We start from the raw sequence: 26,964 nt of genomic DNA on the forward strand, positions 1-26,964 counted from the left end.
TGTTGGAGCAGTGGAAATAGTGCCATTATGGGAGCGTGATTGGACAAGGCCATTTTGGCTAACATCAGATGATGTGGCTGTCCTATGCCCACATGGATGCCATCCCTACCCCAGCAGACATTCCATTGCAGACACAGCCCATCCCAATGTGTCATTGATCCAATCCATTGAACTGGCAACATGGTGGAGGCAGTCACTTATGTCAGCCTCTGCCATATCTATAACCCTAAGCATTTTTCTGAAGGGCCTATTGGAATGTGCCTGCACCTCCATAATGGCTCTAAACATATGTTGAGTAACAATAGAAGACACACCTGGATTAGGTGGAGGATGGACAGCAGGCCTCCTCTGAGTACCCCTAACAACCATCCTTTGTGGCACATTGCCTACACTTTGGCTATGGCCAAAGTCAACAGGCACTGAAGCTGCAGTAAACACACTACCCTGCCTGAGTGTTTCACCCTCCACCTGTCCAGTATCTGAGGGCTTACTGGAATGGGTTGGTGTAAGCCTACTGGCTATGTCCAATGGAATTACAGGGGATGGCTGAATGTCAACCTCAGTGTCAAATTCAACATCTGCACACCCAGCTATGCCTCTGTTTGGCTACCATCATCAGCAGAGTCTGCTGATGCACTGATATCAGATGGCAAGAGTTCTACACTTCCACTGTCAGTATCACCTGTGACAATAAGCAACAAACACAAGAAAGAAATTAATATTTACACTACAATAGTACAATATATGCTAGCAAACTAACAGTGGTATCACTATTACAAACAGTACAACAATACACACAACAGTCATGATACCCACGTCACACATATGGATAAAATAAATATTTCTTTGAACTGCTCATAAGTACTTACATAAAAATGTTTGGCTTACCATGTGTTGAAGATTGTAGGCTCCCTAAGGAGGATGGTCCTGGAAGAAGTTAAGCAAAAGGTAAGGACACCATCATCACAATTAACAGTAACACAGGGGTTAAAACTTTTTGCCCTTTATATTTCCATTAATGATACTTTTAACAAGAACTTGTATGACGTATAATCAACCAGAATCTGTTATTAACTGTATCAATCTACAACTACCCCCCCAAAATAAATTTTTGCTAAACAAAACTTAAGTATTGCTTTCAATATTTTACTGTACAAAATGTATTTAGCATTTGAGATAGATAAGCCTACCTGGAAGCTCCTTCTGGGACATACTGGTCCTCCCTGAAACAGCAGCACCAACATCAGTGGCATGCTGCTGTACACTTTCCACTGAGCTGTCTGGATCCCTGACAGTAGACAGGAATTAATTTGGTGTCAGTGATGGCTTTGTAGCAGCCCCCCCCCAGTAGCCATCTGTTCATGGGCCACTGCAACTGCTCTCCTCTGGGCTAATTAAATCATACCAGTGACCTATGGTGCACCTGAGCATATGTCCTGCTCTGGCCGTCTACTGCATTCACATCAGGCACTATCTGCTGCCAAATCTGCTTTCTGCTAGACATATCCTCATATCTTTTCTCAAGCACAAAGGCTCAAAGTCACCTAAATCCTTCCACAATTACTTCATTCTTGGGGTCACTATAGGGATGTTTGAGGCAATTGGGAAACCTGAGTACCATAGTCCTACACATAAGTATCACATAAATAAAAGTTCTGCTTAGATATAACCCAAAGAAGGTAGTATTTCAATATTACCCACTGTAGAAACAAAAAGCAGTCAAAATATTCAAATATAAAAAGGAATTATATGGTACTGTATTACAAACAAACAAAAAGCAAGGTTGGATCCAAAACAATAGTAAATTTTGTTCTGCCAACACAGAAATGGAAATTGGCTACCCCACCCCCAAAACAAGAGACAAGTGACACATTTCGCTAACAAACTGTCAGTGAACTGCTAAAAGTGCTATCAAACAAAATGTCTCAAAAACATGTTTGCACATTTACCACAGAACATTCAATTTTATGCAATTGCCAGTTACATCTACCTGTAGCCAGCACTCCACTAGAGGTGTCTATGAGCCATCTTAGAAGGCTAACACCCCAGTGTCATTGACAATATATGACATTTACATTTCACTGAAATAACAATAGAAGAGTGCAAACAAAAAAAATTGCATTAGCACTTGTAATGACAGTTGATAATGCTGTGCATCTGAGAAAGTAAAATGCCCTAACAAACATGCCTATGCCTTCAGTAAACTTCTAAGAAGTACATACAGATAAAAGTAGCATTTGTTAATTTATATATATATATGTGTGTGTGTGTGTGTGTGTGTGTGTGTGTGTGTGTGTAAGAATTTTCTTAGTGACATTTGAGCATATCCAGTATATAAGTGAAAAATGCAAGCACACATTATCAAGATCAGTGGTCTTTTGTACAGATAAATTCCAAATAATATCTTCTTCTGTGTTGTCCACATAAACAAGTCTCCTCACCTTAAGATTCCCAAGCTACAGAGTTCCATCTTTATAGTGTAGATTCAGAGCTGTGAGCATGGTGAATATGCAAATGAGTTGTTAACTCATTAAAATTGCTGAATTCCAAATACTTGGTGTAAACATAGTGCAGGCACTCTCTCAGTGTTTGTTGCTAATGGAATGATTACTGGTAAGGACAAGGAAAACACAACAATTCAGACTCCCTACCTCCAATAGGTGTGTCAGCTAGGTTAGACTTACAAAGTGTAGAAGTAATTGTTTCAAGGTTTTAAATGTATGTAAGCAGCACATATTTCACAGCTGCTGTTCAGTAACATCCAACTTCCTTTTCATTTCTTGACAACTGTATATTATTGACATTTAATATATTCATTCACATATTTTAAGGACAATGATACAGAATGCCTTGCAGACTGCATGTCTGAGATTGCTGTCAGATTAGACAAGAATGAGCAACAAACACAAAGAGATAAGACAGAGCTGCATTTATGCAAACAATAGTCATAAATGGTTGTGTGATCACTCAATGCACTACATATGAAATGAATACATGTACAAACAACTATCATATATTTTGTTCATACTGTGGGTGATGTTGCAGTTGCTTGTATGCACAATGATTTTCATTCTCTGTTGCAAAGCTGTTTCTGTGGCAAAGAGGGATAAGACACCCTTACTGTCTTTTGAAGGTTCATTGGAGTGAGAATTCAAATCCAGACCTGTGTAAAAATATTTCATGTGTACCAACATAAAAGTTTGTAGTATTGTTTATTTAATAGATTTATATTCTTCTTTTATCATAATTTTCCCATTTTTATTTTTTTTACTGCCAGTGTTTGTGTGGTGTGCAGCTTAATGCAAACAGGGGAATGGTGAAACACTATAAGTGTCATGTTTAGATTTTCTTCTCTCATTTGAGCAAAGTTTAGCAGTGTGCAAACCTGGACTAATGGCCCACACAGGAAGCAGACAGAGCACCTACAGACATGGTATAGACATTGTAAATGTCAAAAGAATACATTATTGCAGTGTTTGCACTCCATTGCACAACATCACTAAGCAACACTGAACAGAAGTTAGTAAGCTTCCCCAACACCTGTAGCCACTGAACACCTGCAGAGAGGAAGCAGTCAACAATTTCAAAAGAAATATATTGTGTCAGCTGTGTGTTAGGCACCACACAAACATAGTAAGCAACACTTGAGACATGATAATCACAGAAATTAATAAAGAATATGGAAATATCCAACTATTATTTAACTATTTATGTGGCAGCAGGTATAACTGTAGGGCTATAATGCAGATGGTCCTGGGTTCTGATATAGGAAGTGCAACATATTTGTACTGTTGTGACAGATATGTTTATAGTAATAAACAGGAACATGTCACATGTTATTTCAGTATTCCTGTGGCAACAGATGTAAGTTGTAGGGCTGCCATACACATGGTCCTGGGTTCTAATACAGGAAATTCCAGACATATTTACTATTGTTCCATATCACATTGTATTAAATATCGCTTATAACAATTTATACATAATTATAAATAGTGGGGCTGATATGAATTGTATGTATGAGGGATAATATGAATTGTATGTATGAGGGATAAGACACCTTTACTGTGTTTTGAAGGTTCAGATGTATGACTGAGGATATACTGTCTACTATGTTTCTGTAAGTATAATTCTGATATCTTGACTTGGATGGCCTTCATAGTTAAATAAGAACCATGCACAAATGAAAGTATATACAAGGACCTTGTCAAGTCACACACATATATGGTTAACACCTCAGTCTGTCATCTGTATTGATAAATGGTTAATGACTATGTCTGAGAAGCATTTCTTCTGTGGCAAAGATGGAAAATCACCACTGTGGAAGAAAATATTTTGTCCCTTATGCACAGGTTTGAATCCCACACTGTAAAAATCAATTTTAGTAGTGCATAAAGCCAAACAAACATGTGTCAGGTCATGAAATTTATGCCCGCAGTGCATGTCTGCAAAGTTAAATCACCTAACAATTACAGCAGCAGACACCCCCTCAAATTAATGCCAAGTGTCAGATTAACCTTAAAATTTCAAAAATTGCTTTCCTCTCTGTTTGGCACTGTTGCTGTCTGCTTAACTCCATGCAAACATGGCTGGCATCATTCCTCGGGTTTGCATGCTACCAGTTAAGTGAGATAACAGGAATTGGTGGGAAATCATTATTTGTTATTGCACTGCTTTGGAATTAGACATGTCTGGTTTTAGAGGAGAAGGTGTCCAGTTTAGGGCACAGAGGTGGGTTTTTCAGGAGTCCAGAATATTTATTGGACTCCTAGTAAAGCGCCACAGCCAAAGGCTTCTGCAGAGGGACTTTTCCAGCTCTCAGTACAAGTCTGAGGCTTAGAATAGTCTGGCCAAGGCTGTATCCAGTGTGACAGGTATCCCACTCACTGGAGAACAGTGAATGCATCACTTTTTGAACTAGTAACATCCCACAGTTATGTATGTATGCTAATAAAGGGAATTTATAATACATATAAAATTAAATATAGGCAAGACTGGTATGCATAATGCTCTTCTGTTTTTTTTTCTTTTCTTTTCTTTTCACAGCTAATTCTAAAATAGCAGTGAATAGGCAGGCCCATGATGATCATCTAGAGAGACTGAGGGAAGCAAGTGGTATGTATGAAGCACAAGGGAAGTATTACTGTAGCTTTAAAATTTAAAGAACATGTTTTTCTTTTCTATACAGCAGTAGCAAAGTAAGCATGCATATCCTAACTGTAAAAGTAAGTATGCATGCATCAGTCTGTAGCACAAATCAACTTTAGTAGACAAGTGTAAGACTGTAGTCATAGGTTGTGGGTTCAAATACCATGAATAACAACTATACAATACTGCAATTCTTTAAAAACATTACATAAATTAAATTCTGCACTAGTGGCATAAATGTCCTGCTGTTAACTATAATCTGCATAATTGGACCAAGCATATGTGCAATATCTGCACATTGCAAGGATTACTTTGAGCAATCCATAATTATAGTTTGTAGTTGTTAGGAAGTATACATAAATGTAAAACTTCAGAGAAGCTAGTTGTATTATTGTGCTAATGCATTGTATGTCACACATGGTGGTACTAATTTATCTCTTTTTTTTTCTCTCACCCCAACCCTTATCTCTTTTATTTTCTATTATGTGTCATCAAAATGTCTCCATGTCATCCATCTGTAACAAATCACTAAGTGTTTCACAGCACAGGGAGGTAGGGCAAACCCAGTGGCTCAGCCTGCCCCAGCTCCACCGGCTCTGGCACTGATGCCCAATACATTTGGGACCTAACTGGCTGCACTGCCTCTGCTGCCTCTGCACTGTCTCTGCCCTTAGGCAGCACTATCCTGGCAACTGGAGCTATGGTACACTTTGGGAGTACTGGTGGAGTTGGGGCTTTCATCATCCACCAGGAGATTCTAGGGTTGGTGCATATGGCATGGTGTATGTCTATGCCAAATGGAAAGGCTGCTCTCCCTCAGGACTCATAGGAGGAGATGACATCAAGGACTCCAGTTGCCAGTGGAGTAAGGCAATGCTTATGACAGTCCTGTGGGTAAGGATTAGATTCTCACCATCCCCATGTTTGACAGGCATGGGCTTGCATTGTCTCCTCCCTCACTCCAATCATAGTGGCATAGTGTCCCCCAAACTTTTGTGTCTCTCACTGTCACTGTGTCTTGTCTTGTTTGTCCTGTTCACTTGCACTTGCTTCATCACCTACCCAACTTACCTGATCCAGAAATACCAAAGTCCCTTACACAGCATCTCTCTCTTACTGTAGTTAAAATAAATTGGAACCTGTCCAACAAAAAAAAGTAGTGCCCCATACACACTTGATTTGGTCCAATTAGCTATACAACATGAGCATATTGTTGTCACCCCTCTTTGTGGTGGTGACGGCCCAAATTCAGCCAATATTCTGTGCATACTTTCATTTTACATTTTTGAAGAAATGGATAGCTACGGTTCTTTCTTAACTCCTTCCTGCACATTCTTATATTGCTTTCCCTTTATTCTTCCTCCTGCTTACCTCCCATTTCACCACTTTCCTATTTACCCCATTTTAACACCTGTATTCTGGTCAAAAAATAGAATCACACACACTACACATCAGTAACAAAAAAATGGAGCCCTTCACTTTTTGGCCTCTGTGTTTGCACAGAGTTTGGCATTGTGCACTAATGCCAAGCAATGATGAATGGCTCTTCTGCAGTGTGGTTACCTCCATGCAATGCCACTTAAACATGCTGGTCTAAGTCAACACACAATAACACACTGTGAATGTGGTATAAAGCATAATTTCATTGCATTATCATTACTTATTTAAAAGTATTACATACACCTGGATTTAAACCCTATATCATCTGGGCTCAAAAAAAATTGTGTCAATGCATTTACACCTGCTGCCACAGAGTCAGCTATGCAGCTGATGTGTTTCATACCATCAAAACTGAAAACTCTCAAAATGTTAGCAGTGAGGCTCCTGTTTGCTCACTGCTTAACTATCTGCAAACAGGGAATGTGGTAGAAATGTGTATCTTGCATGCGCAAACACTTTTCCAACCATTGCACAAACCCACTGCTCAGAGGTGTACTATGCAAAGTGGACCATAGCATCTGTTACTTCTGTTTAAGGTCCATTTAGTGCTCATGACATGAAACATGTGGAAACAAAAACAAAATGAAGGCACCATCTAAGAAAAAGACACATATTTACAAAGCAGCCATCTGTTACCTCCCCCATGCACTGCAAACTTGGTCTCTCAGTATTTGTTCACAAATATATTAACTACATAAATAAATAACAAATGTTGTCTTATACACCATATACATCTTTAGAATGACAATACACATTCAGATATTCTAATACTTATAATGTGGACAGCTGTTTGCATATGGTTTGTATAGCTGTCTCTTAAAGAATACCTGCACATTGGAAACACAATCACCAAATACTACACATTACACACGCATCAATCTGGCAACACACAGAACTTTAATATCTTGAGAGTTAGACATGGCTAGCTATTCTTTTTATGCTGGTCTCCCAGTATCTTCTCTCCAACATCCATTGCTGACGTCATCTACTATATGTTGTCCTGCAGCCTTGTAAAAGTCAGACTTGTGCTCTGGAGTGTGCATAGAATACAGAGTTTTCTAGTATGTGTACATGCATAGGTAGGGGTCACCTGGTGTGTGTGTGTGTGAGTGTGTGTGTGTTTGTGAGTGTGTGTTTGTGAGTGTGTGTGTGTGTGTGTGTGTGTGTGTGTGTGTGTGTGTGTGTGTGTGCGTGCGCATGTGTTTTTGTACATGCTTCATATTAGAGAGAGCATTTTAAACCAGCATGTGGGACACTGCTATTAACATCTTCTCCTCACCAGACACTGCTGATGTAATCACATATAAACTGTTGTCTGACACTCTCCAAGTCAGACTTATGTTGTGGTGCTGGCATTAAATACAGAGTTTTCTAGTTGGTGTACTTAGATAGGTAGGGGTTCTGTTCTCACTGCAGTTAACTGTGTGTGTTTGTGTTTGTGCATTTGCTTGACATTAGAGAGAGCATTTTACACCAGCATGTGGGATCTTCTCACCAGACTCTGCTGAAGTCATCGGCTATAGCTGATTTGTGGATGTGCAGAATTCCTATGAGGGTAGGGTCAGAGACTGGCCTGTAGGTCAGGCATAAGTCACCTCATCCTATACAATACAGATTACAGTGACAGGGCTTTCCGTCTATCCACATACATCATGGCATGGTTTGTAGGTCCTGTATTTTCTTGGTGAGAACCCCCTGTGGTCTCTCCAGCTGCTGCTGCAGGTGTATGTTGAGGTACATGCAAAAGGGAGCATTATTCTCTATTAGTGTTCTGATGAGGTTCACAATGTAGCCTTTCCATACCTCTGTGGAAACTTGGTGGTCAAAGTTCAGATAGCTAGCTACATGTGTTCCCAGGTCTTGCATAACTTGGTTTGAGCATAGGGGTAGTATTGTTAATGCTGTAATTAGCAGGGAATTCCACTTTCCAGATGGCAAAATAATGTCACATTTTGCATTTATTTGTAGACTATGTGGCTTTTGCACCAATCTTTTGTCTGTGTTAGCCCCTACTGTAATATGTTAACATCATTCCTAGACACAATGATTGCACCCAGTATGCAATAATCAACAAACTTGGGAAGCCAAAGGCTGCATACTTTAGCCTGGACTGTTGAGAAATAGATTCCAAACAGTAAAAGCCCCACCACAGATCTTTGGGGTATGCCAGTGGTGACAGCTCTACTGGTAGTGGTTGATTCACCAACTTTCACAGTATGTGTTCTGTCGGTGATTCAGTTGGTTAACCATCTAGTGATGTAGGGGTTAATCCCTAGCTTGGAGAGTTTATCAATGATACCTGAGTTGGACATCATGTCCAAACCCTAGGCCAGATCAAGATAGGCAGTATACCCTGTCTTACCTTCACCCAGGCCTATCACACAGAATCAATGGGCTGTGACAATATCACAGATTGCCTATAGCATGACTCAGAACATACACCTACCTGACAAAGTTGGATACACACTTCAACACACACTCCAGACAGAATATGTTCTCATAGAACAGTGTACATCAGCATGTATTCATCTGAGTTGGTGGCGGCAGCACCTGATGCAGGCATGTATGGACACATCCTGACTCTCCTTATCTGTGAGGTAGACCAATCTGTAATCATGGACCTTTTCTATATGGGCACTAGTAATATTTGACAGTGTGCAACAGACATATGCATTGTTAAACTCATTCACTCCAATGGAGCTCAGAAAGTTTGTACTGTAACGTCCAATGGGCGGAGTCTAACCCTTTTGTAAGAATCAAATTATGTTCTCACATTTCAAACAAATGTTTTCTTATCTCTGGAACCATAGGGTTTATGACAGAAGTGTAAATGGCAATCTCTTCAGCACAAACTATTTTTATAGTGGTTGTATTCTCTAAGTTCTAGGTCTTAAAGCGAATTTTATAAGTCAGAGTAAACACAGTAACTATTATATTTGTAATATTTTGTAAACAACTTACAATATCTCAACAACCACTCAAGTTACACACATACTGTCAGCAGCATTTTATTAATCTAGCTGAGAACTTTCATGTGAGGATAATGAGCTGTCTGTGTTACTTGGTTGTTGAGATATTTAGAAAAATGTGAAAATTATATCTATATAAATTAATATCATAAAAAGCAACAGTTAATATGTATTTACCTGCACTAGACAGAGGTCAAGTATCAATGCGGTTGAGTTTGCCATTGTGCAAGCTTTAAGATGAAATTTTAAAACCTTGTACATAGCATGGTTTGGTAATTATTGTTGCACATATGAACAAGCAATATTTGATGCCTACAGGTGTCAGCAGGAGTTAACTGCAGATGCACCTAGAGGCGTCACTCAGATGTAATGAGTTAATGCTACATCCATGTATGTTACATCTGTTAGATGTAACATAGAGGTCATTGAGGGCATGCATGATGACAACACTATCATCCTGTGGAACTTCACCATGCCGAGGCATTTGACATAAATCCACACTGTGGTAGTAACTTAAAACTGTCTCAAGTGGCCATAAACATCTGTATCACCAAGTGGGTAAACCACTGAGTCACATACATGGCATCTAAATATGTTGAAATGTGAGGAGTGACCTATATCTCAAGTCCAGTGATCAGGTCCATACATCAGGGTTGTTTGGTATGCCCTTACCTGTCTAAGTCACAGACGTCAAGAATGACATTGATTGCTGCTACAGCCATAACAACACATGAGATGAAACAAAAACAAGGGGGGATGTGTTACATTATGAAAAAAATGCACAGCCCAATGATAATGTACACATTATACCCCTATGAGCAGACCAGTAGGTATGTGATATGTGTATTGGGGTAGATGACATGGGAAACATCCACCAGTATGTGCCCACAATGTTGACTACTCCCTTGTAACACAACTCCTGAGTATTTGCAAGACATCCACATCAAAGGCCATAATGCCGGCATAATTCACTGCTTTCATCACACCAATAATTGAGTACAATGCGTGTACCTTCCTACACATCTTCCAGTGATGTGTAACTCAAGTTTACCACCTTTGCCAGAGTGAGATCCCACACATATTATTGACCATACCTAGGTATTTTTTTTTTTTGCATATGTCCCTCCTAACACCTCCAGCAGATGTTACAGTGTCAGGACAGTGTGACTGATTACCCTCATAGATTGCTGACATGTCATAATCATTGCAGAAGTGTGTTCATGCAGAACCATCTATAATCACTCAGAATCACATATATTATGTCAGAGGCCTTGGATTACTGGTGGATGGCAAAGTGGTGCAGAAGTTTGCATTGCTGCCTCATAGCAAGAGGTTCTCTTGTTCAATTCCCAGCTGGGTGCCTTCTGTGTGGAGTCTACATATCCTCCCTGTGTTCATGTGGGTTTCCTCCAGGTGCTCCAGTTTCCTGCCACATTCCAAAGACGTGCATCTGGAGCATTTCTCCCCAGGCCTCCGCTGTAAATCAGCTTGTTCCAAGTCAGACTTTCCTGGCTAACAAATGTTAAATAAAATAAAACTATTCTGATATTGTCCATGATTGTGCATGAGCCTTTACCTGTGTCCCACTTGTTGGAGACCTCTGCTGACATAACAGTCATAATCAAGCAAATCAGTTTGCACAGCTTCACAGAATGCACCCACCCCAATTGTATATAACATCCCTGATACATGTCCTATCCATTATTCATGTCAAGATGCTTATCTCACAATGAAATCTTCTCCATTGTTATGTCACATTGTCTGACAGTCACATAATATACATTTTATTTTCACTATGCAGTCCATACTATACCATGTCAATATGCAATTAGTGTTCCTGCTACAACTGCCTTCCATTTACATGCCCTCATCTGTACATTACAATGTTTCCTCTGTCCTCTTTCTCTCTGTTCATTCCTACAATTCATCTATGTATCCCTATTCAATACACACACTTCCCCTGACTGTTAACTAGCAGTCCATGTGCCCTTACTGATCATTTACACAACTTTTGTACAGAATGCCTGAAATGGGATTCCACAATACTCTACACTATATATACTGTCCTGTACTGTGTTTTGACCATATGCATTTCTATATGATAAACCCTAGTAATCACTGTGGCATTTGATGTAATCCTGCTAACCTAGTTTGCTCACAGGTAAACAGGTTTGCTATCTGCGTTGTTTTACATGGTTTCCTGGCTAGCAATACTGTTGCCAGCCACAAACCATTGCTTGTTTATATTTAAACATAGTGCAAGGCATGAATATGAAATTACCACTGCTGCACACTGCTTAAACCTGTTAACTCCATGTAGGCTTTGTGCAAAGCCTACACAGAGTTTATTGAATCCTACCAACAGTTTCTTTCTCAGTATTTGTACATGGTGGCAGATGGTAAAGGTGAGATACAGCTTTATGAAAAATAGTACTGTCTGGCAGTTTACAACTCTGCTATAGTAACATCTGCAAAGAGAACAAAATGATCTAGATATTCTGGTTAAAAATTCAAGACTATGTATGGTTAGATCTGGGTCTATCAGGAAGAACATTATAGAGCTAAGAGTTTTTTAGAAATAGCGAAAGAGTGATAGAGTTTAACGCAGAATGAAATATGCACTTCCTTAATGTTTTTATGACAGTAGGAAGCCAGAAAGGTAAAAAAGGGCATGAATATATGTACGTGTATGTAACCGTGCGTGTGTGTGTGTGTGTGTGTGTGTGTGTGTGTGTGTGTGTGCGTGTGTGTGTGTGTGTGCGTGTGTGCATGTGTGTGTGTGTGGATTTTACATTTTTAGTTAAGCAATAAATGCAGCTTAATATGAGATCCTTCATATTTTCCCACCATAATATGTGTTCAGTCAGTCATGTGAGTGCCAGTAACACAGGGCAGACATTACTGCCTCATGGAATATTACTTCATTTAATATTTAATTTGCACATGCATTGGAGAGTTGCACCTCAGAAGGCACGAAACTCATGACCTTCCTAAAATCGCAGACTTATTCCTAAAACATAGCAAAAAAGTGTGTATCCTCATTATTTCTTCCAGTTACAATGGTGCTATATGGGACTTTTTTAAAAATTAGTGAGGTAGTGGGTGGGTCATATAAGAGCTATGGCAATAGTCTTTTACAGAAGAGCTGGTGTCTGTTTTATTTTTAGAACTGTTTCTTTTCTTAATTCGCACCATGAATTTTAAATTCTGTGCCCATACCTTTTTACTACCGCATCATCCTTTCATGTTTAGACCTTAGCATCTTACCAGCTCAGCCTTATCATTACCTTTGTCACTAAAATCCACAATGCTCTTTCCCCATCTACTCTAACTTCATTTTTCCTCAGTCACAAGATAAGGAGATAGTTTATATAACAGTTCTGCATAATTAATTCTTCAGAGTTTGTTCTTAAGTTTAAAGTTAGAGGTAAAAACTTGCAAGATATGTGGGCCCAGGTCGATAATTTTCTGATATTGTATGAAGGGCACAGAGTGGAACAGATGAAATATTCTCTGAGAAAGATGTAATGAGAGATAAAAAGAAGCTATAATGATGTAGTGAACAAACGGAGCTAAACTTCTGCATGAGCTGCTTCCAAAGGTCCTGAAAAAAACATGTGAACCATGGAGGGGGCTCTGTTGACTTGGATTATACTTCACTATCAAGTGGAGAAATGCCCAGATACTGGTTGCTGGACTAGATGGCTTCACTTTTTAAAAGTGATTAACAGAGGAATACAGAACTCCATATCCCAGGGAGACTAACCCCACTCTTGTGGAAAACTTAAAGCCATGCTTGCATATGATCAGTCTGTTAGAGCAGAGTGTTGGACCTTAGCTAGTTGGGATCCATGGAGGAGAGGTTATGCCAACAAATATGCATTATTATTGTATCATGACAAGGGTAGACAAGGGCATCTTTTGCACACAAATGACCATGACCTCAGCACAGCTTCAATTCCATCCTCTATATGTTGCTAGTCAGTCAGTGCTATACTGGGAACAGGATGATCACTGGCTGAAGAGAAGAGAAGAGAAGAGAAGAGAAGAGAAGAGAAGAGAAGAGAAGAGAAGAGAAGAGAAGAGAAGAGAAGACAGGGTGGTGGTACAGTTGCCACCCATCCTGTTGTCAGCAGGACACTCATGGATTGAGCCTTCTCATCCTGTTTCCCACATTCACAGACAGTGGGACTTTAAAAGTCCCATTTTCCACTTTTTGCGCTCTTGAATTGCCGTTGTCATGGAAAAGCCAAAAATACTTCTGTTTTTTCCATGGTAATGCAGCTACGTCACCAACCTGGACCTGCAGTTAGAGGGATTCCCCTGCTAGGTCCGGGTGGTGTAATTCAACCAGCAATTGGCTGCAGGGATTGGAGGGGGTGGGGATTCACCTCGAAGAGCCCAATAAAGGTCGCAGCTGTGGAGCAGTTTTGTTTTAGTGCTCTACAGCTGCGAAGGAATTGGGACTTAAAGTCTGAGATTTCCAATCCCAGCAGCGAAGAAGCCAGCCAGCCAGCAAAGATGCCAGACAGCCAGAAAATAAGCCAGCTAGCAAAGAAGCCAGCCTGCAAGGGAGCCTACTAGCCAGCCTGCAAGGGAGCCTACAAGCCAGCCTGCAAGGGAGCCTACTAGACAGCCTGCAAGGGAACCTGCTAGCCAGCCTGCAAGGGAGCCTGCTAGCCAGCCTGTAAGGGAGCCTGCCAGCTAGCCTGCAAGGGAGCCTGCTAGCCAACCTGCAAGGTCCAGGGAGCCTGCCTGCCAGCAAGGGAGCCTGCTAGCCAGCCAGCCCAGCCACTTGAGCAGACAGAACCAGTCATCCAACTAGCCATTCCAGCAGGAAGGAAGGAAGCAAGCTAGCCAAGCAAAAACTGTGATAGTGGTAAGTACATAACACAGTATTTTGTGGCTTTAGTTATTTAAAATGGGAATATTGTGCTTTATTTAAGTTTTCAATGTTTAGAGGTAGATGGGGATGTAGTATACAGTATTTAAATCTGTGCAGTGGTTATTTTGAGATTTTTGAGTAATATTTTAAAATGGGAATATATTGAGTGGTTATTTTGAGATTTTTGAGTAGTAGTTTTTAAAGGTATAAAACCTGTATGTATATGTAATTGTTATTGTTCTTGGGGGTATGATTTGGAAGCATTACTTTTAAAAAGCTGAACTGTGTGTATAGAAGTTGTTTATTTCTGATGGGGGGCAGTGAAATATAAATTTAGTATGATGTATTTCTACTGTCATAGCTTTTTCTGGGTATTTTCTGTTTGCAGATAGAAAATGTTCGAGCATAGTTTGCACTTTTTTGTGTGAAATGTGTGCAATTTAATGCTGTTTTCAGGAAGTTAGGATATACTGCTTGGATAATTTTTCATGTTAGTTCTTGCAAGTCAATGTGTATGTGGTACACGTCTATGTTTTGAGGGGGGGAATGTTAACAGTTAATGTAGTGCATTTATTATTCTAGTAGGTACATGTTGCCAACTTGCCGAAGCTGTTTCAAGATTGTTTTCATTTATACTTGTAAATGTGTGCATTTAATTTTTTATGCGTTTTTAATAAGGTTAAAATGTCCTGCTTTGCTTGTAATGTGAATATGGGTGTGCTGCTTTTACTTGGGCTTGTTTATTGCATCGCTGTGCTGGGTAAATTACTCTTAATTGCTATGTATTGAGATAAAAGGAGTCCATTGAGTCTGCTGTATATTGTAATTTATTTTACTTGTCTTGCAAGAAGTATTTTTAAAAGGTAAAATGTTTACGGACTTTCTTCCTGTTATTTTTTTTTTATTTTTTTTTTTTGCGGATGCATGCTCAGAAATTAATGCAGTGTATTTGAGATTGTGCTAAACCATGTCATTGTTACAGGGTAGTTTGCTTTTAGGGTGCAGTTTGTAATTTTGTGTTTTTCTTTGCTTTAGCTTTAATTTGCCAGTGTGCAGTATGTAGTACTAGGGTACAGTATGTAGTTTTGTGTTTTAGCTTTAGCTTTAATTGACAATACAAAGTCTTAATTTTATACTTGGCTTGCATGTGGTATGTAGATTTTTTTTAAGTTTTCTTTCTGAATAGTCATGGTTGGCTTATGAATTTTTTTTACTTTTTAAATAAACAAGTGTCTGTTTAATGAGTAGTGTGTTTTTTATTCCTTTAAAGTTTATTTACTGTTACAACTGAGTAATGTGTTTTTTTTTTGCAGTTATGCTTCACTTCATTTAAATGGTTTGAGTTTTCAGTATGCTGTAATGTCACAATGTTGTATCCATAACTGTAATGTAACACCTCTGGTGATGTCATCGTGGGGCGTGGCCAATATCATATTGGTCACACCCCCTGTACTATTGGCCACACCCCCATGTCCCACTTTGGCCTTGTTAAAAGGTGGCAACCCTGGGTGGTGGCTAATGTCCAATGTTCTCTGCAACATAGGTAACAAGCATGGTGCCACAAGGTCTGCCTTGGCCTTCTCTCTGTTCTGGTTATCCATAAGTTCTAGATCACTTCTGAGAAGGCAAACACATTGAATGCAACATAATCAAATTCACATAGTCAAACTTTAAATACAAATTCAATGAAAATGCACAAAATGTAAGTATACAAATAATAAGATGCAATATTTCTTGGGGAACTCAGTACATCATTCTCAGCCCACATAATGCATAATACTTTAAACACTCTATGACCTTTAACTGCAAAACAAAAATCAAGAAAATTAAAAATGTTTTCTTCAATGCAAAAATCTATGAAAATATGTAAAACACAATTACACACATAACATTTTTATAGCATTTGCTGTGGTAATCAAAGAACTATATACCATCCATACAGGGCACAATGATCCACACATCTTGTACACATAAACCTAAACCATTCCCTAATCTAAACTTAACCCTAAAGGACCTCAACCCTAAGGACAACATAATCTCAAATTCCAATGATAAAGCCAGACAGCTGTGCCAGTAATTCAGCAACAGCATTCAACCACCTGTATCTGTACCAGCAGATTTTAATTTATTTATTTGTAAACCATAGCAGAGAAGTTATCCACATGGACTTTTATCAGGCTCAACCCATGGGCATTGTCCGGTTAAGTCACTTACTCAGAGTAATGCAATAGTCAAATTGAGGCTGAGGGAATCAAACCCTAGGCCACAGGGAGTAGCTTGATAACAGTTCTTAGCCTTAATCTTCTGAACTAACTGATAACCAACTTGTTAACAGCTCATAGCTTTAATCTTAGGAAAGGATTCACCAAGTTGCTCTTGATCAAACCACCTATGAACAAGTAGCCTTCTCTCTGACTCATATGCAATACTACCAGTAATCTTTATAGCAGATTTCGGATTTTGCTGATATAGAAGTGGAGGTGTGACTAAATGATTTTAGAGAGAGGCCCAAGAAAGAGCTGATCAAGTTAAGTGAGTTTAACAAACACAATTCAAGATTATGACAGGAAGAGAAAGGAGAGTCCATTGCAGAACTACATTTTCAGGGGAAGCATTAGCATTATACAGAAAAGTGGAAGAAGATGAATGCATTGAGATGTTACTTACCTCAAGAATGAATCACTGTGTTCAGTATATGAAGGAAGTAGCAAAAGCAGGCAGACTCCTCATGTGTCTAGCACTAGGTGTCAGTCCTGCTGTTCAAGGCACCACTGTGAGTACTGATGTATAGTGCTAAGCGGATGTCTGAAATCCATACTTGGCAAATTTATTAGGCTAGTCTATGAGGTTCAAAGATATGTAATTAACACCATCATGAGTCAGAAAATACTGCATGTGAAACAGTTCTTAAAGTTCTTTGTAATGGTCATTATTCATTCATCTATAATTAATTTTATGTGAATTGGTCACATTTATTAAATTATTTACCATTTTCTACCTGGGATATTATGTGGTGTGGTTTTCATTTCTCAAGAAACTAGAGCTTTTCTCCCCAGGCCTCCCCTAAAAGTGGGAACTCTTTGGGCCCAGTTGGACTTTCCCAGTAAACAAATGACAAATAATTATTTTACCCCCTGTGGCTATTGGTGGGATTTGAAAATGTGACTTGAATTAGAATCTGTATAAGGAGGAACTATAAGGTTGGTTTCAGTCTGCTTCCTTTGCTTTTATTTGTAATAAGTTAATTTAGTGGATGTTACAGTGAAAAACGTGGGTGTGTGTTTTATTTTTTCAACTTTTTCATATGACTCTTTGCATAAGGTCAAGTTTCCAGTCTTCTGTATTTTTGGTTAAACACAGGAAAGAATACTTAGTTATTTTTTCCTCATATGATATTTCTTTATCTTAATCTTTTTCCCCATAGATTGCCTGCTATCAGAAGTTAGAGACATGTAATTCCATGTCTCACAGCTCTAGAAAATAAAACTGCAGCATATGAAAAAATACAGTGAATCTTGAAACACACTGTTTTAGTATTAAATATATATTTTTTAAGAGTGCTTCAAGTCTATGTTATATATTCGAACGTCCAAAATGTCGAATACCATATGGTTGAGACCAGATGGTCGACATTTGGAAGTTCGAATATATAATAAAAAAAAAAAAAAAAAAAAAAAAAACTCAAAAGCACACCTTAACAGTGTGAGCTGGGGGGCAAGCCCTCCTGCACCCCCCACCCCCCTACTTAAATAAACCAACTCCGAGACCGCACTTCAGTGCAGCAAAGGGACATTCTCCCATTCTGCACCATACGGTGCCGTTAAAAGTCAATCTTCGAACATTTGAAATGTCGATCATATGATCTCGACCATATGACATTCGACATTTCCAGCATTGGAAGATTTGACATAGACCTGAGTGCTTCACCCCCCTCCCACTCCCTCAAAAACATAAGGCTGCACCCCTAAACACCTGCTGCCTGTGTAAATTAAATATGGGATCACTGTATCTTGGTCAAGGGGAATACTCCAAACCATTGCATCCTCAGGCATAGTATGTATTACTGTTGTTTGCACATGCTCTGGTCATAGTGGTACAAGACAGAACTGACTGAAATGTTATGGTTTCACCAAGCTATTGCTGACAAAGAGAACACCTCAAACTGTGAAATTATTGCATATGTGATGGCAGTGGATGTTTTCATTTGTGTATACCTACCCCATTGTCTGAGTTGGAAAAATAGTTTAAGGACATATGTGGACTTATCAGTAGGTGAGCTGTAGACATTTTGGTTATAAGCAGAAAGCAGTGTAGTCAGATTTGTTACCTTTGAATTTAAAAGAAAGAGCAGTGATGTGAAACTCCATTGGCCATCTGCAGTACTGTGGTTGTGCACTGAGCCACAGTTTTTAAAGGGATCTAGATCATTATCTGCCAGAATGTATTTCACTGATAGATGAGAGGTTTGCCATACCACTGTTTAGAAGACATATTGGTGTGCAGTGATTCAAATGGGTCATGTTCATTACTGCTGCAGCACTAGTATGTTACATAGTTTTGGTGGCAGTAATGACATAGTTATGGCTGTTTCCAGTGACTTACTCTTCAGTAACAGCTATTATTTTTTTATACTGTCAAAAGCAAGATTGGTAAGAGGATGTGATCCAGTCATTAGCTTAGTATATGGACTGAAATATGCCACCAGTCAGTAAATGAGCAAGCAGTTAAAGAGAATGTTAAAGCTATTAATATTTAGACAGATGTAAAATACTGACTAGTTTGAGGTCCATTAAGTTTCAGGGGATGTCTGGAACTCAGCTGACAATGGTGCTTCCTTAGAAAGGAACACTTTCTGAATCCTTGGACGTTGCTGCTTACAGTCTGACAGTAACTATAGAAATTGAACCAGAGCAGGTGGGTGACTTAACATTGCAGCTTAAGTTGAAAATGATGTACGCTGGTACAGAAAGACAAGGATTTCTTAAACTGACTACAGCTTAAGTGGCATGAGAATGAATTAGCAAGAAGAAAGAAGAAATAAGAGAGAGAGAGAGAGATAGAGAGAATCAAAGCAAGAGACAGACAGACAGATGAGTATAAATATAAATATAAATATAAATAAGTCAGGCAATGTAATCCATTTTACGATGAAAAAAACAGTGGTTACAGAAGTTACATGGGAAAAAGATAAAGGTTCACACATGAAGGCATTTCTTCTTCATTAGGGTTGTAAAGCCATGATATTCTTTCCACTCACTGGTTATGGTTAATTCTAGGAAAAGAGACAGCTGAGACTGTATGAAGTTAGTAGACAGCAATAGGTAAGGGCACAAGGGCAACGATGCAGTGACTATACCAAAACTACCTGTACTTAATCCCGGAGCCTCTGCTAGGGCACCATTTGCAAGTATCTCTTAGAGAGAGCAGAGTTACTTATTCACGTTCCCTATCCTAGGCTGGCTTTTGTTCCTCAATATTATATAAATATATAAACAACATTGACATAAATTACCTGCTTCTCTGGGTGGTCACCTCCTTCAGAGAAACTTTTGTAACCTTCTGATTCCTTCATTTTTGCTTCTCACTTCTAACTAATTATGGAAGCCATGACTTTATCCTTAGTAATTTGTCCAACCCTGCTATCTCTTGTGGTGTCCTGATTGCTTGTATTCTCTTTCTCTGAATTAATTCTTTTGAGCACTACTTCTGACTGTCCTTTCATGAATGTGGAGTGGGGGAGATGGTTTGACAACTTTTACATATTTTATCACATTTAGCTTTTATTCTTCTTCTAAGGCAAATATTTAAGTTTTGATACTTCTTTCAATAGCATTCTTCACTCTTTCCATTGGACAATAATGCACATCTGGATTCTTATGGACAGTACTGCACATCTGGATTCTTATTCCACATACAGTATGGCACCATGGATTTTGTTGGTTTGCTTCTTTGTTTATTTGAAATTTGTTGACAGGGTAGACCTGCTGAGTCACTGGACTGTTTTCAATGGACACGCATTTGGAAGTAGTTAAAATTTCCACAAAGAACAAATAGATAAATGAATACATAAGTCTCAGAACAACAGTTTTCAATATATTTAGAACATAAATAATCAGTTGTATAGATAATAATTTAAGAGCATAGATAATCATACTGCTAAAGGACACGAATACTCAGCTCAATAAACGAGGTCCTATAAGTAGCCACAGTGGCTATGTGGGTAGATATTGTGGCTATGTGGGTAGACACTGTGGCTATGTGGGTAGACACTGTGGCTACATTGGTAGATACTGTGGCTATATGGGTAGATGCTATGAATGAATGGGTAGGCATTGTGGCTATGTGGGTAGATACTGTGTCTAGGGATTTATAAGTATGTACTGGCCAGTGGGATTGTTTGCCTAGTGATGAGGTTATATAATAGGTGTAGTTTCTGTGTGGAGAAGGGCATGGGTACAGGAAAGCTAAGTTATCGAATATGCAATCTTTATTTTATGAAAATATTCTGAGCAGCTGAAGTAGCACACCAGAAAGTGATTATTGTGACCCCTGGGTAAAGACCAGTGTAACTTTAGACCAGGAAGTGGCTTACTTGTCAGCTTGTTACCAAGCTTAGGCTAAAAAAGGAGAGCATCACATTAGGGAAAATGGTACAATGCTTAAAATGGAATACTGCTGTCTCATCCTTTCAGCAAGGCGCAATGAATGTCTTTGCATAATTGCAGAATTCTTGGTGTAGTGCTCGGCCATCACTTTGTCAAAGTTAACCAGTGCAGTGTGCACAATATAGAAACAGTGCTAATCATTTTAAATGAAGGCTCCACCCAGAAACTGAAAAAAATGCTTTACCATCATATCTTGATCTTCTCTGTAGCACTGAAATAGGACTCGGATTTATTCGTGATTAAGTTTTCCAGTCTGCCCTTCTTTTACAATCTATTTTTGTTCTAGTAATATGGCACAGCACATGCACAGTAAATTAAGGAGTCTGTTTCTGTGTTAAGTTAAAATGGCTGTGGGATTAATCATTGTGATCTTAGAATGTTTCTAGAAATTCCATCATGTTTCTTTTCTAATGAATTACTCTGATCTGTGCTATGCAAGCTTTTAAAAAGCCTGTTATTGTACATTTATGCTTTTTTTTCCCTGACAAATGTGCATTTTTTTGTTTGTTTTTTGGTGTTCAAAATTGTACTTCTAAATGTTTTGTGTGCTATATTCCACACTATCTTGATTGGGTGCCAGGAATTTTTAATTTTATTGTTTATTCATTTGTTAGCAGCTCTGCTTGGTTATATGTAACTGATTGTTGCTATTTCATAGTCCTGGTAAAGTAAATTCAGACAGCATCTAGTATTCCATATTGTCTTTACCTTTTCTGCATTTATATAGATAATAGTAAAAATTCATTGCTAAGTATGTTTACCAACTTGTTTATGAATGCTCCTTGTTCCTCATATAAAAAAAATTCTCAGCAATCAACTAGTTTTGGAAGTTTTACTTAAATCATTTTGTGCACTTTACAGAAATTCACTTTTCTATGCAATAAGGACTCAGAATATAAAAATTGCTGGCAGTGACTAACTGAAAACTGCAGAAAGAGTCATGCATACTGAGGAAAAATAATTTCTGAAATAACATGAGATTTAATTATAAATATATATAGTGGGGCCTTCATGATCTTTGTATTCAAAAAATGGAAATGAACACATTGAAAGGGTCTGAAGAGTTTCTGGGTATTAAATTACATGATATGATATTGCAGGGAGAAACATCATTCTGGAATGAGGTTAACTTTTCTATAAGATAGAAATGTCTTTTAAAGGGAAAATGCTGACAGTGGAGGAGAACACAAACATACATTTAGATGTAGTGCATCCCACAAGAACAAGTGTAACAGATTTTCAACACTTCCGCCAAATATACTATATCTGAAATGTTGAATTAGCCATGCATATCTGTAGTAAGTATTTTGCTAGCCAGGTACTAGCCTTGTTTAAGGATAGGGACAAATTCAGTGTGGGCCTGAATAAACTAACTCTCTGATCTTTTGTGGGCCTGTCAATTAGAATAACTAAATAATATGTTGCTACAATCCTGAAGAGAAAACAGAAAAGTTTTCAGTATTTTTGCAACTTAGCATATCCACCCTCCGTAACTTATTTGTTCCTAGCCAGTACTAGTGGCATAAGGGGATAAAGTTCTGATTATGATCCGGGTGACCCAATTTTGATTAGTAGGACATCCAACGGTCAGGGAGGAGGGATGGGGCTGAACAGAGATACAAGCCATAGTCCCTCTGAACGTGGGCGGCATTGCAAAGAATGCCCTGCAGGTTGGTTTTCTTCTCACCAAACCAGCAATTGGTGGTAATCTCCATTAGCAAGTGTATAAGAGAAGACATTCACAAGGCAAAGGTACACTGGGTCCCATGTTGACACGGGTAGCTCTGCCCCCACCCTGGGGGTGCAGCCTGGATTATATATTGAACTATATTAAAAAAACACACACACACACTAAACCCAATCCCTGTACAAACAAATACTGATCAGGTGCCCTGCTCAAATACCTTAGATACTTAAACTCCCCTAACACACATACCATTATTATACACCCCCTTCCAGTATAAATAAATCAATACTCAACCTAACCTTTAAATACATTACCCACCACCCTTCTCAATTTACTAAAAAATAAAAACACCTGACATAGGATATGATGCTAACATAGTCATCCTAACTCTTACTTTTGTTGCCCATCTAACCTCCTACAATAACAATCCACACATCATATCAGAATCCTACTCTCCTTCACATCTCATCCACTCACACCTAAACCTACCTTACTCATTATATCCCTAACTAACTTTAATTGGTCACACACCAACCTAGCCACATATAAACTACTCCCTCAACTATCATCATCATCATCTTCTTTCGGCTGTTCTCGTTCATAGGTTCATAGGTTCATAGGTTCATACTAGGCTATCTGCCCTAGGGCATTTATAAGCCTAGCCAGAGTTGTGTGGCTTTCACCACCCCTTAGGTTGAAGAATACTATACCCATTGGTTTGCCGTGCCTCTGTCCAGCAGTGATACAGAGATGATCCCCGGGGTAAACCTACGATCTCCCATCCACTGGTCAAGATTCCTCTTGAACAGAGCCAGCAAGGTGCTCTGTCTCACATGGACCGGGATTCTGTTCCACAGCATAGGGAGTCTCTGGGTGATGAACCTGTCTCTCCAGCACTTCCTATTTATATCCGTGTTGAGGTTTAAGTCTCTTGCTCTTGTGGCTCTGGTGGATTTGGATTTTTTGAGGTGGAGCATGTCTATTAATTCCGGGATGGACATGGCCTTGTATGTCAGGCACAGGTCACCTCTGAGAAGACGGTATGCGACTGAATAGAGCTGGAGTTTCTTCAGTCGGGCAGCATATGGCATATTTTTGAGCCCCTTTATCCTTTTGGTGAGGAACTTTTGGGGTCTTTCCAATTGCTGCAGGTGTCGGGTAAGATACATTCTGAATGGGGCATTGTACTCAATCATTGGTCTGATAAGTGAAGAGTACAGGGGAACAATGACCTCCCTTGATCTGGATGTGAATCCCTTCATAATCAGGTGGGCAATGTAGAAGGTCCTCCTAACCACTTTGGCAATGTGAGTGTCAAAAGAAAGGTTACTGTCAACTTGGGTCCCCAGGTCCCTGATAACCTCTTCTGTGCTTAATGGATTGCCACCTATGTGGTAACTTGGGGTTACCTTGTTTTTACCAAAGGGTATGACTATACATTTTTTGGCGTTTAGTTTAAGGCCATGGCTCTGGCACCAGTTATCCATTTCTATGAGACATCTCTGAAGGATATCTGTGTGAGATGGATTTTCAACTATGGCGCCCAGTTTGCAGTCATCTGCAAACTTTGTCAGCCACAATCCTCCTATGTTTGCCTGCATTTCTGAAAAGTAGATGCCGAACAAGAGGGGGCCCAGGACTGAGCCCTGTGGGACACCGCTTGTGACCGGCTTGGAGTCTGACATGGCACCAGCAACTCTAACCCTGTGGGTTCTGTCCTTGAGCCAGTTTTCAACCCATCTTGTGACATATGGGTTTACATTTAAGCTGGTGAGCTTTTCTATGCTACCCGAGTGGGGTATTGTGTCGAAAGCTTTTACAAGGTCAAGGTAGGCTGTGTGAACTGCCTTACCCTCATCAATGGCCTTGGTGACTGTTTCAAAAAGTCGACCAAGTTCAAGAGGCATGATCTGCCCTTGGCAAAGCCGAATTGGGTAGGATCCAATGTCTGTAGGTCCCCTATGTCTTTATTTATGAGTTCCATTATGATCCTCTCCATAGCTTTGCAGACCAGGCTTGTTAAGCTTATGGGGTGGTAATTACCAAGGTCCGTAGAAGCACTGCCTTTGTGGAGTGGGACCACAGTTGCCGTACGCCACTCTTTGGGTACGTATCCTGTGGTAAGGCTAAGATTAAACAGCAGCCTTATGTGTGGGTTTAGTTCCTCACTGAGTTCGTGTAGCACACAGCCGAGGACACCATCCGGTCCCATTGATGCTGTGTTTTTAGCTTTAAAGAGAGCAGCTCTCACCTGGGCATTTGAGATGATTGGGAGGCTACACTCTGCTGGGATAGATATTTCTCCTTTTGGGGGGGGAGGGGAGAAATTTTCACTGAACCTGTCTGCCAGTATGTTTGCAATGTCTGTGGGTGCAGTGATTTTTTTATCATTTTGGACTAATTCTGAGCATATCTGGGAGTTTCCACCCAGATTTCTAACATAGCTAAAGAAGGCCTTATGATTGTCTTTTGAGTCTCCACAGCGGATCACCTGTTTCCATTTCTTCCTGTTCTCTGCATCTTGCTCTGTCACACCAACCACCTGCATGTCCTCTCTCACCACATCCATAAACCTTATCTTAGGCCTTCCTCTTTTCCTGTTACCTGGTAGCTTCATCCTTAGCATCTTTTTCCAAATATACTCAGCATCCCTCCTCAGCACATGTCCAAACCAATGTAATCGTACCTCTCTGGCTTTGTCTCCAAACCTTCCTACCTGGGCTGAGCCTCTAATATACTTATTCCTAATCCTGTCCACCCTCGTCACACCCAGTACAAATCTTAACGTCTTTAAATCTGCCACATCCAGCTCAAACTCCTGCCTTTTTGTCAATGCCACTGTCTCCAACCCATATAACATAGCTGGTCTCTACCCTCTTGTAGACCTTCCCTTTCACTCTTACAGGTACTCGTCTGTCACAAATCACTCCTGACACTCTTCTCCACCCACTCCATCCTGCCTGTACTATCTTCTTCACCTTTCTTCCACACTCACTGTTACTCTGAACTATTGACCCCAACTATTTAAACTCATCCACCTTTGCCACATCTACTCCTTGCGTCCTCACCATTCCTCTATCCTCCCTCTTATTCACACACATATATTCTGTCTTAGTCCTGCTGACCTTCATTCCTCTTCTCTCTAGAGCATATCTCCATCTCTCCAGGGTCTCCTCCACCTGTTCCCTACTCTCACTACAGATTACAATGTCATCTGCAAACATCATAGTCCACAGAGACTCCTGTCTGACCTCGTCTGTCAACCTGTCCACCACCATTGCAAATAAGAAAGGGCTCAGAGCTGATCCTTGATGTAACTCCACCTCCACCTTAAATGCATCTGTCACTCCCGCTGCAGACCTCATCGCTGTCACACTACCCTCGTACATATCCTGTACCTCTCTTACATACTTTTCTGACACTCCTGACTTCCTCATACAATACCAAAACTCCTCTCTAGGCACCCTGTCATATGCTATCTCTAAGTCTACAAAAACACAATGCAACTCCTTCTAACATTCTCTGTACTTCTCCATCAACACTCTCAGAGCAAAGATCGCATCTGTAGTTCTCTTTCCCGGCATAAAACCATACTGCTGATCACTAATCATCACATCCCTTCTTAACCTTGCTTCCACTACTCTTTCCCATAACTTCATGCTGTGACTGATCAGTTTAATCCATTTGTAGTTACTACAGCTCTGCACATCACCCTTATTCTTAAAAATTGGTACCAAAACACTTTTTCTCCATTCCTCAGGCATCCTCTCACTTTCCAATCTGGTTAAAAACTCCACTGCCATTTCACCTAAACACCTCCATGCTTCCACAGGTATGTAATTTGGGCCAACAGCCTTTCCATTCTTCATTCTCTTCATAGCTATCCTTACTTCCTCCTTGCTAATCCATTGTACTTTATGATTTACTATCCCTACATCATCCAACCTTCTCTCACTCTCATTCTCTTCCATTCATCAACCCCTCAAGGTACTCTTTCTATCTCCTCAACACACTCGCTTGTGAGTATGTTTCCCTCAATATCCTTTATCACCTTTACCTGCTGCACATCTTTCCTAGCTCAGTCCCTCTGTCTAGCCAATCGGTACAGGTCCTTTTCTCCCTCCTTAGTGTCCAACCTTTCATACAACTCTACATATGCCTTATCCTTAGCCT

This window comes from Protopterus annectens, chromosome 13.part0 (genome assembly GCF_019279795.1).
Source record: "Protopterus annectens isolate FY-2018-M chromosome 13.part0, PAN1.0, whole genome shotgun sequence".
NCBI lineage: Eukaryota > Metazoa > Chordata > Ceratodontiformes > Protopteridae > Protopterus > Protopterus annectens.